This window comes from Pteropus medius, unplaced genomic scaffold (assembly GCF_902729225.1).
Source record: "Pteropus medius unplaced genomic scaffold, Ma_sr-lr_union100, whole genome shotgun sequence".
NCBI classification, from domain to species: Eukaryota; Metazoa; Chordata; class Mammalia; order Chiroptera; family Pteropodidae; genus Pteropus; species Pteropus medius.
This window is the reverse complement of record NW_024351730.1, coordinates 16898129-16911777: the sequence shown is the minus strand read 5'-3', so window position 1 is coordinate 16911777 and position 13649 is coordinate 16898129. Positions and strand designations below refer to the sequence as shown.

The following is a 13649-nucleotide window of genomic DNA, read 5'->3' as shown; positions in this document are numbered from 1 at the left end:
ATCTTGGTAAAGTCACATGTATTATATATCTCAACCAAAATAAATAGAAAATGAGTTTCAACCAAGTATGTCGAAAGAGAGATTATTGATTGTCTTTTTTCTGTCGAAAGTATTACAAAATCATTGTCATATAATGGCATGATCAAAAAGTATGCTGCCAAAAACATTAGGGTCAGTAAAAGTATTACAGATGAGTATTGCACAGTAAATTAATGAAACATGTTGTTCTTCTGGATAACTTGGTATTTGTAGTATTTGTTAGTTTTAAAATTTTGTAATTCATTGTGAATTCTCTTATTCTATATGAATATACTTTCATATCTAATTTTGTATTTATAATTTTGTATTATTTTTCTTTAAGCATACCTCCTTGCTCAATAGATTTAGAAACATATTTCAGAGCATATAGAAGTAAAATTATTTTTAGGCTATTGCTATACATGTCAATGAGGAGTAGCAGCTTCCCAATGCTACTGGGGAGAAGCAGAGTTTCCTGCCCCAAAATATGCTTTTTTGGGATATGAATTATTTTAAGATAGTTATTTTTAAGAAACAAAAGACTAGATAAAAACCTTTGACTTCCCCCTAACTGCCTAAAAGAATTTAGATAGAGAATTTGCTCCAGGAAGGGAGCTATCATCATAGATAACTATAGTTTAATATGAATGAATATATGATAGGAAGGGAGGAATCTAGCAAAGCCATTTAATAAAAGTCCTCTCTATATTCCATCATTAAAGGTGGTCCAGCAAACATTTGTTTACTAAGCAATTGCTTTTCTATCTTTATGCAAATTGCCTTTCTTCCCGTTGAGGACCCAAAGCACAGCCCCCTTTTTTTTTTTTAGCTCATGGCATGTAAACTTTAACTGCCCTATTGGTCCTCTGGTCCCATCTTCTTGAGGAACCTCCATATATACATACATAATTAAAATTGATTACTTTCTCCTGTTAATCTGTTTTATGTCATTTTAATTATTTGACCAGGCACAGAACTAAGAGAGGAGAGAGGGAAAATTTCCCCCTTCCCACACACCTTACTTCCTCTAGCAGGCAAGTCTACAATTTCCTTATGGATATAGCCCAGATAGAAAAAAGATTCTGCATGCCACAAAGTCCACGGCCTTAGATAACCTGCCTGGCATGTCACTAGTCTGGGCAGTAGCCACATGGGTACACAATGATCTATATTCTACCCTACCATCTGTATAAAGAGTAACTGTACCACAGTTACATGGCTCCCAGTCCTGTTTCATCTGCAACATTGTGCCTACATCGTAACTGTTTTTACAAAAAATCTGAAACTGGATATTGAGTATTTTAAACTGATGTTTCAGTGTTATGTTATAGGTACTCAATTGATATCATCCATGACTATTTTACATTGTGGCTATCTATATAACTTTATGATATGATAAACTATGTACAATCATTTTACTAAAATGTTACTTTAAAGGAACACTTATACTAATTAAAGTATAAGTCTATTAAAAATCTAGATGAATATGGAAATTGTGGCTTAAAAATCAGCAAAATTACAGTAGTTATATTAAAATGAAACAGACACTTGAAATTAACATGAAATTATCTTATCTTAAACTTCAAGTAAAATAAGACATAGTAGAAAGGGAATGTTTAAAAGAAGAAAAACTGAGAGGTTCACAAGTGAATCATAGTGCTACTCAAGAACCATATCATACTTAATGGTGTGAAAATGGAAAAATGAAATAGTCACACATCCTGGGGAACACAGAGTCATACAACATAAGTTTCCTGTCTCAGCCAAAAAAAAGGCTTTTGTCTATATTTCTATGTCATGCTGGTACTTTCATTTGAGACTAATTCAGAAAACCATTATTTGAGAGCATTAGGCCTTTTGTTCTCCCTTTCTTTGCTATGACCTAGTTTAGCCTTTAGAGACTTCTTGTTTTATCCACCAATTTTCAATTTTGTACTTTTCATTTTTGTTTTTTAAAAATATTTATCGTTAATGCTTTTTATTTTTCAAAGCTCTGGAGAATGAGATCTTCAGTGTTTGAAATGTGTCCTTAAAAAAAAAAAGATGTATACTATAAACCCTAGTGATTTCAAAATAGAGAATTTTTATCCAACTGATAAATGCCTTTAGAACTACTGATTTCTTTATTATCAGTTATACAGAAAAGATTTCAAATGATCTCTGACCATGATGAGAGTGAAAGTTCTACTGTAATGCATATTAATAGCATTTATTCTGAGCGCTGTGTAATAATACATCAGAAGAAATACTCTTCTATTTGACACTTATGGAAACTATTTTTCAGAGAGAATCAGAAAGGAAATTTCTACTGACAATTCTACACCAGCCCTCAGGGGTTGACAGGATGACACAATAGGTGTTATGAGACCTCTTATTCCTATAATTGATTGATTAATTTTCTTCATGTAAAATATTATTATTACCCCATTTTCCTTGCTTTATTTGCCATATCTCCTTTGAAAAATAACTGAGCATGTTAGAAAGAAATGCAGAGGACAAAATTATATTCTTTGTTATTCATCACGACTAAAGAATATACAGTGTTCTAAATCCATCACCAATACTCCAGCATTGAAGAGATTTAATCATAAGGTTTTGTATATCAAACATATGAATGTATATACCAGAATGTATATGAATTTATACATTAGATTTCATTCAACTGAATGCACTGTAGTAATATTCATGTTGGCATATGATACCTAAGCTAGCAGTTAATGAGGAAAAAAATAGAATACTTACAGAACATTATATAGAATTTCATCAAAATCTTGTTATATTTTGGTCAATAGGGTCAGCAGTAGGCCTTTGAAGTTTATTCGAAAATAAAATTTAAAGTAATTTTCTACATGTAAAACTTTCCACAATATTTGAGCCTCAGGCTTTATGGTTTTAAGATAGTTTCACAGTCTGCCTTAATGAAATCAGACATCTATCTACCAGATCTCTAATTTCTGCCTTAAAGACACAACTTCTCTGGTGGGTTCCATCACTGAGGCCCAGCAAGAATTGCTAAGTAAAGAACATGTGACCGGAATGAGTAAAGCAGGTGATCGTGAAGCAGGAAAGGTATTCTAAGATATATCAAACATTTTAAACATTCTGATAATAAGATTGTGGGTATGAGTGGTATAGGTACAGTGCAACAGTAGATTTTCCTAAGAATGCTGCCATTAAGATGTCTCCCCTCCAAAAAAAAAATGATTTTTTTATTTGCAGAAGTATGGAATGTACACTTTCTGCAAGGGCATCCATTTCTAAGTAATTTGAGGCACAAATTTACACCAGTCATTTCAGTCCATTGCTATTATACACATTTATTTGTATCCCTCTATTATTTGTAAAAAAAATAAACCACAACAAATATAACAAGTGCAAAGCCAATGAATAAGGAAAATACAAGTAATCTTCCTCTAGGAAGTCATTAGGCACTATATATTATTTGTCAGTGTGAAGCACCATTAACATAGCAGCATAAGTTTTTCTTTAGGGGAGAAGAATCCTGTGCTTATTTAACTTTTTATGTTCTACTATAATTCTGTGTGAATTTTGTTCATTATAGTAGAACATAAAAAGTTAAATAAGCACAGGATTCACACAGAACAAAATACAATAGAGATGCCACATATAAATATCTCATGAGAATTTAAAGTATTTTCTCACTCATGGATATTGTTTTATACTAATAAGATTAAGCCTAAAATAATTATTTTCATCCAGATTTATTTCTGGGAAATTGGACTATGTTATACAGTAAAATTTTTGTATATCTTTATTGCTTGTCAGTGACATATTTGACATATTCTTGATAAAATATATTTTAGGTCATTTCCCTTTACAAATCTTCAAACAAGTACACTATGAGATACCATAATGAGACTATAATTGAATTTCTAAGCAAATATTCTGACTCTTCTTGTTAGGTAAATAATGTCAAATAATATATTTTAGTATTTTTAAGCTTGGTTTCCTCATTTCTGTAGTATGAATAAATGAATAATGTGAAAATTCGCATATGTCAGAGTCAATTATGTATATTATGTAATTGTACATATGTAATTGTACATATTATGTACAATTATGTATATTATGTATATTATGTATATTATGTAATTGTACATATATACATATACACAATTTTATGTAATTATGTAATTGTACATATATACATATACACAATTATGTAATTGTATATTATGTAATTGTACATATATACATATACACAATTTTATGTACACATACATACATACACTTAAGTCAAAACAAAATTATGTATACATGTATATGTATACACTGACACATCAATACACACACACACTCATACAATACACTATCTGCTGCCTAATAATAATATATATATATTTCTTTTTAAATTATTTCCTTATATTGTACTCTGGAATATTAAGAAAAACAGCTCTACTATACAGATTCTTGTCATTTAAAATCTCCAGAAAAATAATGCTCTGTAAGAGCATTAGACTATAACTGCCAAAGTCTGACACACAGAGAGGGTCTATAGAAAATCCCAAGGCTGTTTTCTAACTGCTTGGGAGAGATGCTAAAGGATAATGTCTTGATCTTAGTGTTTGACTTGCAGGGTTGACTCTTCTTTCTCATGAATTTTGCTAAAGCAAAATAATAGCCTCAAGCATCTGCTACTTAAATCAGAGTGCATTAAAAGGACACATATTAAATCTAAAAAACTTGCTTCTCATAATCCGATAAGGCAGGGAAGCGTCCACCTGTCAGAGCAGTACATTACATCAGAACCTACCATTGTTAAGTTCTTTCTGTCCCTGTCGCACACTCCTATTTTAAGAGTGGACATGCAGGAAGAAACTCAGAAGCCCCTGCTCTTCTGTGAGGGCCGCCTCTCTACCTATTTATTGCCTGCCTCTTAGTTTACAGTTTTTTCATGGCACCAATTTTTTTCCATGCAAACAAAATATCCTTATTGGAGGCCTACTGTGTGCTTGGCAATGTGCTAAGGGGCTAGGAATTGAAAGAGAAAAGTTCTTTGTCTTACAGGTTCCATTGTATCATGAGAGAGAACAGTCAAACAGGCAGCTGAATAAAATGACTGAAATTTGTGGGAAATTCTATGACAGAAACCAATTAAACTCTGAGACAGAAAATTAACATGAAGAATGATTCTAAGACAGATGTGGGTGGTGGCAATCAGATATTTTGGCTCTTTCACCATTTCTGCAGGACTGAAAGCCTCCATTTCAAAGAGTTTGATCACACACTCACTCTTTGGTTGGTCTAATCATGAGACAGAATTTTTTACCGTATGGTAATGAGTGAAGTGTGAAGATGTCTCTCTAGCTTTTCACTGGACTTTAGGGCAAGTCTGAGGTGGTTTCCAACAGTGGCTTCTTGAATGGATGATCATAAGTGCCATGGGAGGTAACAAGGAGTCTTGATTGCCACAGAAGACAAGGCTTAAGCAGTGGTCCTCAATATCTACACATTAAAATCATCTGAGTTTTTTTTTTTTTTTTTTTTTTAATGCCAGAATATAGTACAGGAAAATTATATAAGAATTTCCTGGGGTGAAACCCAGGACTCAGTATTTTCGAAATCTCCTTAGATGCCGAATGAAAGCTTAGAACCATTGGATGAGAAAACAATTCTCTTAACTGCTTTTTCTATTTTTTGCTAAGGCACCCGACTATATTTCTTTAAACAAATAATTGTTGGGTCCCTATCACCCCATTACAAAAAGTTTCCACTTACTCAGATAGAAAGTATGTTGAAACTTAGATCTTTATAATGTTAAATGGCAAATGTGTGTGTATGTGTGTGTGTGTGTGTGTGTGTGTGTGTGTGTGTGTGTACACATTCTAAAAACTTTACTGATACCTTGTAATTTAATAAATATATCTGGAATAATTAAACCAAAGCTCTTTTTTGACCTAAATTTTCAAAAAGCAGACGGAGGTTTTATGGTGATAGTGTTTATTGGTAAATATAAAACCTTATTACTTCTGAACTTTTGGGCAAAAAGTTTTAGCCAACCACTGAAGATTTTGTAATGTTTAGCTCCTTCTGAACTATGTTCAGAATTGAACACAAGATTTTCTAAGTCCATTTTATCTACAACATAGGCAGTTTTTATTAAAAGTACCAAAGTAATTTTAAGAAAATATATTTACTCCATTTTCTTAGAATGTAAATGGCATACTTTGCAAGCATCCAAGCAATATTTAAACTGTCATTGAAGAAGACTATCCTCTGATGCCCTAGGCAAAGGGAAGGGTGGGCTGACTGTGGTTCATTTCATTTCTTCTGACTCGTTTAGCCATTGCATTATACCTTATGAATGACTTCATTTTTATTTGTCTGTTACAATTACTCCATTGCTTTGGGAAGAGGACAGTATCAAACAATTTTGACAAATGTCGATTTATTTTTTTTTATTATGACGGGAGCTTTCTTTAAAATTTGTTATTAAATTTTTAAAAAGAAATTTTTGATTAAGGTATATTTTCTAAATTGGAAGATTTTAATCAGTGATTATTTGAAATGTGACATCATATATTTATGAGATTTAGGCTAAGATCCTACAGGCATGTAAGACACCAATCAATGCATTAGGTATCTTTTGAATTGCATTTCCACAGTTTCAGTTATTTTCAGAATGCCTTAAGTCCTCGTTTTCTCACAATATTGCCTTATAGGTGAGTGATAGAATGTCTCTCTTTCTGAATATTTATGAAGCATTTCTTTTACTTTCCCTGGTAAGAAAAAAAAAAGGAAACATATTATTGAGGACAAGACCTCATGGATACTGAGGTGGCCTGATTCAGAAATGGTCTTCACCAACAAAGAATGCGTTATTCTCTTCAGTAACAAAAGAAAAACACCATTAAAGACTTTTACACAAAGAGACATGATGAGAGAAAGATGAGACTAGGTCAGTGAGGGTTTCTTGGTACTTCATTTTTGAGAAGCAACTTAGAGTTCTTGAAAAACTATTTTAGATACTTGGTCTTTGAATAATGCATATTTGTGTTTAAATTCATGCCTTGACACTAATGAGAATAAGTTATTCAAGTTCTCTAAGTCTTTGTTTCCACAGTTGAACAATAGCGATAATGGCATCAACCTTTCAGGGCTGTGTTGAGGCTGTGACAGAGCACCTGGCTTAGTGTTAGGACCAGATAAGTATTAGTTCCCTTCTTTGCTGGCTTTGTATAGCCTTCTTTCTGCCTGTTGGTGAGAAAATAGCTGAAAGGTGTTTCAATAGTTTTTTTTATGCCACATTGTTACTGTCGGCGAGGCAAAGCTATGGGAATCTCTTGTTATTAACATCTATTTCTGGTTTTGTGCATCTCTAGAGTATCTTAGAACTGCTTTAGCCACCTTCTTGATATGCCACATGCCTATGTTCCTCCTGTTCGCTTTCTTTTCTCTGCCTCCTTAGCCTCAAGCAGTAAGAGGAATAGGTATAATGAAGAAGCTAAAATCTCTCATAAAAAGGTGTCCCTCCTGGCTATTTTTATGCTCAGATTCACCATTCTCTATCCTCACAGGGAGTGAGGGACTGAGCCTCTGTTCTGTTTGTCATTGAGAAAATTTAGAGGACAGAGATTATCTAATGTATGAAGCAAAGCTGTATACTAAAAAGATAGCAAACCATTCTTCTACATGAGGTAATTAACATTTTGAAAACAATTTATTTGGCAGCACCACTGCATATAATCATAAACCAAATCAAACAAGATGAACATATGCACATTGTTGAGCTGAGTGTTGAAATGGCTTTTCCAGCAGCAACACACCTGTGTAACAACATAATTTCCAGGTAAATAGCTCTTTTATTGCTAATTAGAATTGAGTTTGAGATATTGTTTTGAAGCTCCAGTGGAGAAGCCCAGCTATTTGCACATCCCCAACTGAAGAAGCATATCCCTAGAGCTGGAAAGGTCATTCTCTCATCATCTTTTGTTGATATCACACTTGCTGAAGAAGAGAACAGCCCCTGAAACTGTTACCTTGATTCTTAGTAAATATGGAGTGTTGGATGTCACGACTAGACAGTTCCCACATGCAGCCCCCTTTCCCAAACCTTTTCATAAAGAGAAACTGATTGCTTAGTGTACTAGCTGTAGTATTTGAGTACATCTGGAGGATGACATTATAGATTATAACAGGATTTGTTGCACTCTAGTTACTACATACAATTCTTGGGATGGGTTTTTGAGCCAAGAAGAAAGCAGTTATTAAGCCCTCATTTCATCTTTGATCTAAAGTCCTGATTCTTAAGTTCTTTAATGGTTTGAGTGAGAAGTTTAAAGAACAGTGAAAAAGTAAAACAAGGGGCTTTTAACTACTATTGGTTTGAAATCAGTTGGCATTTCAATTTGTTCTACAGAGGAACAATAACCTTATCAAAACGATGCTAGAATAGAGCTGAATCAGATACAGCACTAATTAATTCTTGTTCTTTAGGGTTTTCTTTACAGTGTAAAGGGACATGTCAATCTTAGATGAAAGAATGTGAAAAAAAACAGTTAAGGAAACATCTCCAAGTATGGGAATTCAATATTATAGATGAAATAACTGAAGGAATCAGTGAAAATATATTGGTTTCCATAAATTGTACTGCTTGGTTAATTAGTAATAGATCTGAGATGAGAATTTGCTTACCCTATTTTATATTGCAAGAGAGTTTCATATACTGGATAGCCCAAATTTAAAGACAACAGAAGAATAAAATTTTCTCCTGGTACAAATCTTGATAAACATTTTATCAAGCACTTGAGTAGAATAAAAAACAATACCAATCATATCTGAATTAGCGGAAAAGTAAATGTGTAGGTTTTTCTAAAGAGAGAAGATAATTTACCCGAACTAATAGAATCCTTGTATAATTTGAGATTCTGTTTTTTTCTCTCAAATTCCACAAATATACTGTTATCTGAAACATGGTTGTATTTGAAAAAATATTACTTGTTTAGAAAAGAGATCCTTACTAAAACAATATGTTATGATTACTGATACATCATGGTTGATTCCTACTTATAGCTCATAGTAAAACAGATTTAAATACTTGCAGTTATAAAAATTGTAGGGCATAAATTCTAACTTCAAGTGACATAGTTTCTAAAATTTGAATTTTAATGTTGTAATATTATAACATTTTAATATGTAATATTGTAATTTCCTTATGATATAAGGAAAACAAAAGCATTAATTTTTTTTCTGTGGGAAGACTACCCTCTTGTGGCATCAATTGGAACTACAATTATCTATTCTTTTTGGGTCTGAATCCCTACAATGGAACTTGGAATAGGTAAATTTAAGAGCTAAAAATCGCCTTAACAATATTCTTATAAATTCTTCTAATCTAAGAATGTAGCCTTATTTTGTAGATATTAAACCTGAGTCCTTGGTGTTGAGTAATAATAGATTACAAACATCTTCTTTGAGATTTATAGCTTTTAAAAATGAAACACTAATTAATCAATATTTGAAGTTGTACATCATCTTCGCTAACATATTAGATCAATAATTAACTCAGTTTAAAAGCCATAAACTTATTTTACATGAAATTGTGCAATTCATGCTTCACATTACCAGCCTTAACACTACAAAAAACAAAAACCCTCGATATTAGCAATTATTAATTCCAGCTATTAACTGTTCACAATGTCACAAATTAAACCACAGATTTTATGAAATACAAAAATATCACATAAAGTCAGATATTTCTCTGTTCAAATCTAGTAATATTTAGAATATTTGTCAAATAACTGTTAGCTTCTTATCATTAAATGGAGAATGGATAGATAATAGCTAAGCCAGTGTAAGTGGTTAAGGAAATTCTCAGTATCAATTTAACTTTGTTACAGATTTGAAATTTTGAGGTAGCTGGGACGAATTTACCTGACGTCAATCTTTGCATTGACAAAGGAAAAATACTGTGTCTTGTCATCAGTTCAGGACTATAGGCAAGGGATAGTCCTACAGCAATAGGACTATGTACCCAAACTCTAGCCACAATGATGTTTGTGGCTTCCGGGGGTGTTCCTTGCTTCTTGAGAGAATAATATCTGCATGCATTCACACTATGTAGTAAAATAACAGTAAAAATTGTAAAGACAGGATGAAGGGTACACATGGACTGCCTTTGAGTGCAAAAGGATGTTCCGAAATTTTATTCCTATTCTCATTTACGTGGTAGATTAGATTGTTGTTCAGAAATATCCACACAACCCCCTCACCTACATAGGAGTGGACTTACATGATCCTGGACACCGAGCTCAAGAATGTGACTTTGAGTCTACAGCCATGCCACCCTGAACAAGACCGATCCCGTCTGATCTCGGAAGCTAAGCAGGATTGGGCCTGGTTAGAACTTGGATGGGAGACTACCTAGGAAGACCAGGTGCTGTAGAAGTAAAAAAAATAAATAAATAATAATGGGTTGTAAACTGACAAAGTCCTTGCAAGGGTTGCCTCACCTAAAAAAAAAAGAATGTGACTTTGGACAACTGTATGTCACTATACATAATTGAGCATAAGCTAGAAATGTGTTTGTGTTTGCTTACTCACTTGCTCCTATGCCATGATCATCCTAAGAACATGCTTAGCCTTGCCTGCTGGTCCCAGGAGGGTGAGAGGTATGTGGAGCAGAGCCCACCTCTTCTAACCAAGCCCAGCCTAAATCTGTTGGCTCACAACTGTCACAGATTTCTGAGTCACATGAAAGCATATTACTATGTGCCGCTGAGAGTTTGTGGCTTTTTTGTTACACTACACGTTATGATCATGTTTGATACAGACTTCTTTCTTTCTCCACATGGAAAATATCTAATTGATTTATAGTCATATAGAGGCAGCATTTACATGATTTTCAATCAGTTCTCTTCTTCAGTTTCTTACAAAGCTCACTCTTTTGATCCTTGAAATCAAATAAATGTCACCTTCTTAGAGAGCAGTTCCTGTCTAGAGTATACTCTGTCTAGAGTATCTCTCACCAAATATTTTTTTATATAACCAACATACTTATTTCCTTCATAACAATATTAATTTTAATTTCAGTTTTCTTAATCATTAATTTATCCACAAGCCTCAATTAATATACACCCTGTAAAGGTAAAATCCTGTCTTTTTGTTTGCTGCTATATCTCCAGTTCCTATGTCACAGTATTTTCTCATTAAGTATTTTTGAATGAACAGATGAATGATTCAGATAGCCCATTAATATATTAATCAGTTCTATTAACTGATTCGATTAACTTCCACTTAGAGCATCACTTTTAAAAAAAATAAGTCCTCATTAGTTTTAGTTACCTCCATAACTGTCCTTTTATTTCACCCATGTGTCAATTGTTGAGAATCCAGTAGTTGATAACAAATTTTTCTCAGTTGACTTGCAGCCCCATGCTCTGAATCAGGCATATATATACAAATATGCCCTTCTCTTCATTGTATTAAACAAACAAGGTGAGATCTCTCCTTAACATTTATGTCAAGTCTATATCCCTAAAATCAGAAATCCAAAACTATTCCCTTGCCAGTTGCTGGATATAAGTTGGGCTGAATATAGTAATTTTATTATCTTAAGTTTTTAGGCAAGCTGTTTATAATTGATATGTAAAGTCTATGAACCCAGGAACAGAAAATATTAGTGAGGCAGTATATAAAAGTAGAAATGAAAGTGAAGGGAAGGAAGGAAGGGAAACAGAAGAGAGAAAAACAGAGAAGAGAAGAAGGAGAGAGAGAGCGAGCGAGAGAGAAAGAGAGACATGAGGAAGGAAGCAATGTAGCAACGCGTCGGAGATTTTGATAAAATCTTTCTGTTATTTAGATCTCAACCCGAATCTTGTTAAGAAGAAAGCATATAATATTTTTAAAAATTTTAAATTAGGCGTTTAAAGATAGGTAGCATTTTGATAAGTTGATAGGGCTGAGAAAGCATATATGTGAGTAAACAGAAATTATGTTTGAGATATGATTAAGGAGCCAACTCGATCGGAAAGGAGGATACATCTCTTCTTATGAAAATATCTATATTTGCCAAATTGTGATCCACAGCACCCCTTTGAAATATTTACTGATGCTTCTTATGGGCTGAATTATGTCTTCCTCAAAGTGCATAGGTTGAAGTCCTAACCCCCCAGTGCCTAAGAATGTGGCTGTATTACGAGATTCCTTTAAAGAAGTAAATGCATAAAATGATGTCATATGAGTGGTCTCTAATCAAGTCTGACTAGTGTCTTTATAGGAAGAGGACATTAGGGCATAGACATAGAGAGAAGATCATGTGATGGTACCAAAAAAAAAAAAAAGCTGGCCGTCTTCTAGCCAAGGAAAGACCCTCAGTAGAAACCAACCTGCAAACACCCTGATGTTAGACTTTGAGCGTCGGAATTGTGAAAAAATTAATTTCTGTTTTTAAGCCACTCATTTCAACTTTCCCATTCCCCATACTGTATCCTATTCATTATTCAACAGACAGGGTTGTTTTTTATTTCCGCTAAACCACAGAGCAAATCATGTAATTCCCTTGCTTATGTCTCTCTGGTGACTCTCGTGGCAAACAGAATAAACCCAAATATCTTACCTTGAGTGCAAAGGCTCTAGTTGGCTTTTAGCATTTTTCCTCATTTCCTTCACTTTCCATTTTACCCAGCACATTTCAGCCATGCTGAAGTTTATTTCTCCTTGTTTTTTAAAGTACTAAATGTCTCTACACAGCCCCACCACATCCCATCCCCCATCTCTCACCCCCCACCCCAGGGAAAAAGCAATACATTTGTATTTTATTGAGTCTTTTCTTCTCAGATTTTATTTTAGGATCTTAGTCCTTATTTAATTCTCAGTGTAAGTACTACTGCCTTATCTGAGATTCTTTGTCTAAGCTAAAGAAATATCTTTAGCATGGTAGCTATCCACCATGTTATCCTATTTTAGTTCTTCATGTTTATTTGTTTATTTTCTGTGTCATACTCTTTGAGACAGGCACTGTCTTATGTTTAAGTGTTTAATTTATTTTGAGTTGATTTTTGAGTATGGTATAAGTTAGGAGTCCAACTTCATTCTCTGCATGTATATATATACTTCTTCAATAGCTGCAGAATTGTAATATATTATAAAAACAGGAAGTATGATGCTTTCAGCATTGTTCTTCTTTCTCAAGATTGTTTTGGCTATTTGGAGTCTTTGGGGTTCCATATGAATTTTGTGATTGTATTTTCAATTTCTTTAAAACAAACTCCAATGAGATTTTGATAAGAATTGTACTGAATCTGTAGATCACTTTGTTTAGTATGGACATTTTAACAACATGAATTTTTCTAATTTATAAACAGGATATATCTTTCCATTTATTTGTGGCTGCTTTAATTTCTTTTATAAGTGTTATAGATTTCAGTATACATGTCTTTCACCTTGTTGGTTATGTTTATTTCTAAATATTTTGTTCTTTTTGATGTAAATGAGCTTGTTTTTATTTATTGAGTAGTTTATTGTTGGTATATAGAAATGCAACTGGTTTTTGTATGTTGATTTTATATTCAGCAACTTTACTGAATTCATTTATTTTTTGGCAGAGTAGTCTTTAGGATTTTCTGTGTATAAGAACATGGCATCTTAGAGACAGTTTTACTTCTTCCTTT

At 33.2% G+C, this 13649-nt stretch overlaps 1 pseudogene; it reads left to right on the top strand.

Moving 5' to 3' along the window:
* The first annotated feature begins 10307 nt into the window (after positions 1-10307).
* Positions 10308-10426, top strand: LOC120588476 (uncharacterized; annotated as a pseudogene).
* The last annotated feature ends 3223 nt before the right edge of the window (positions 10427-13649 follow it).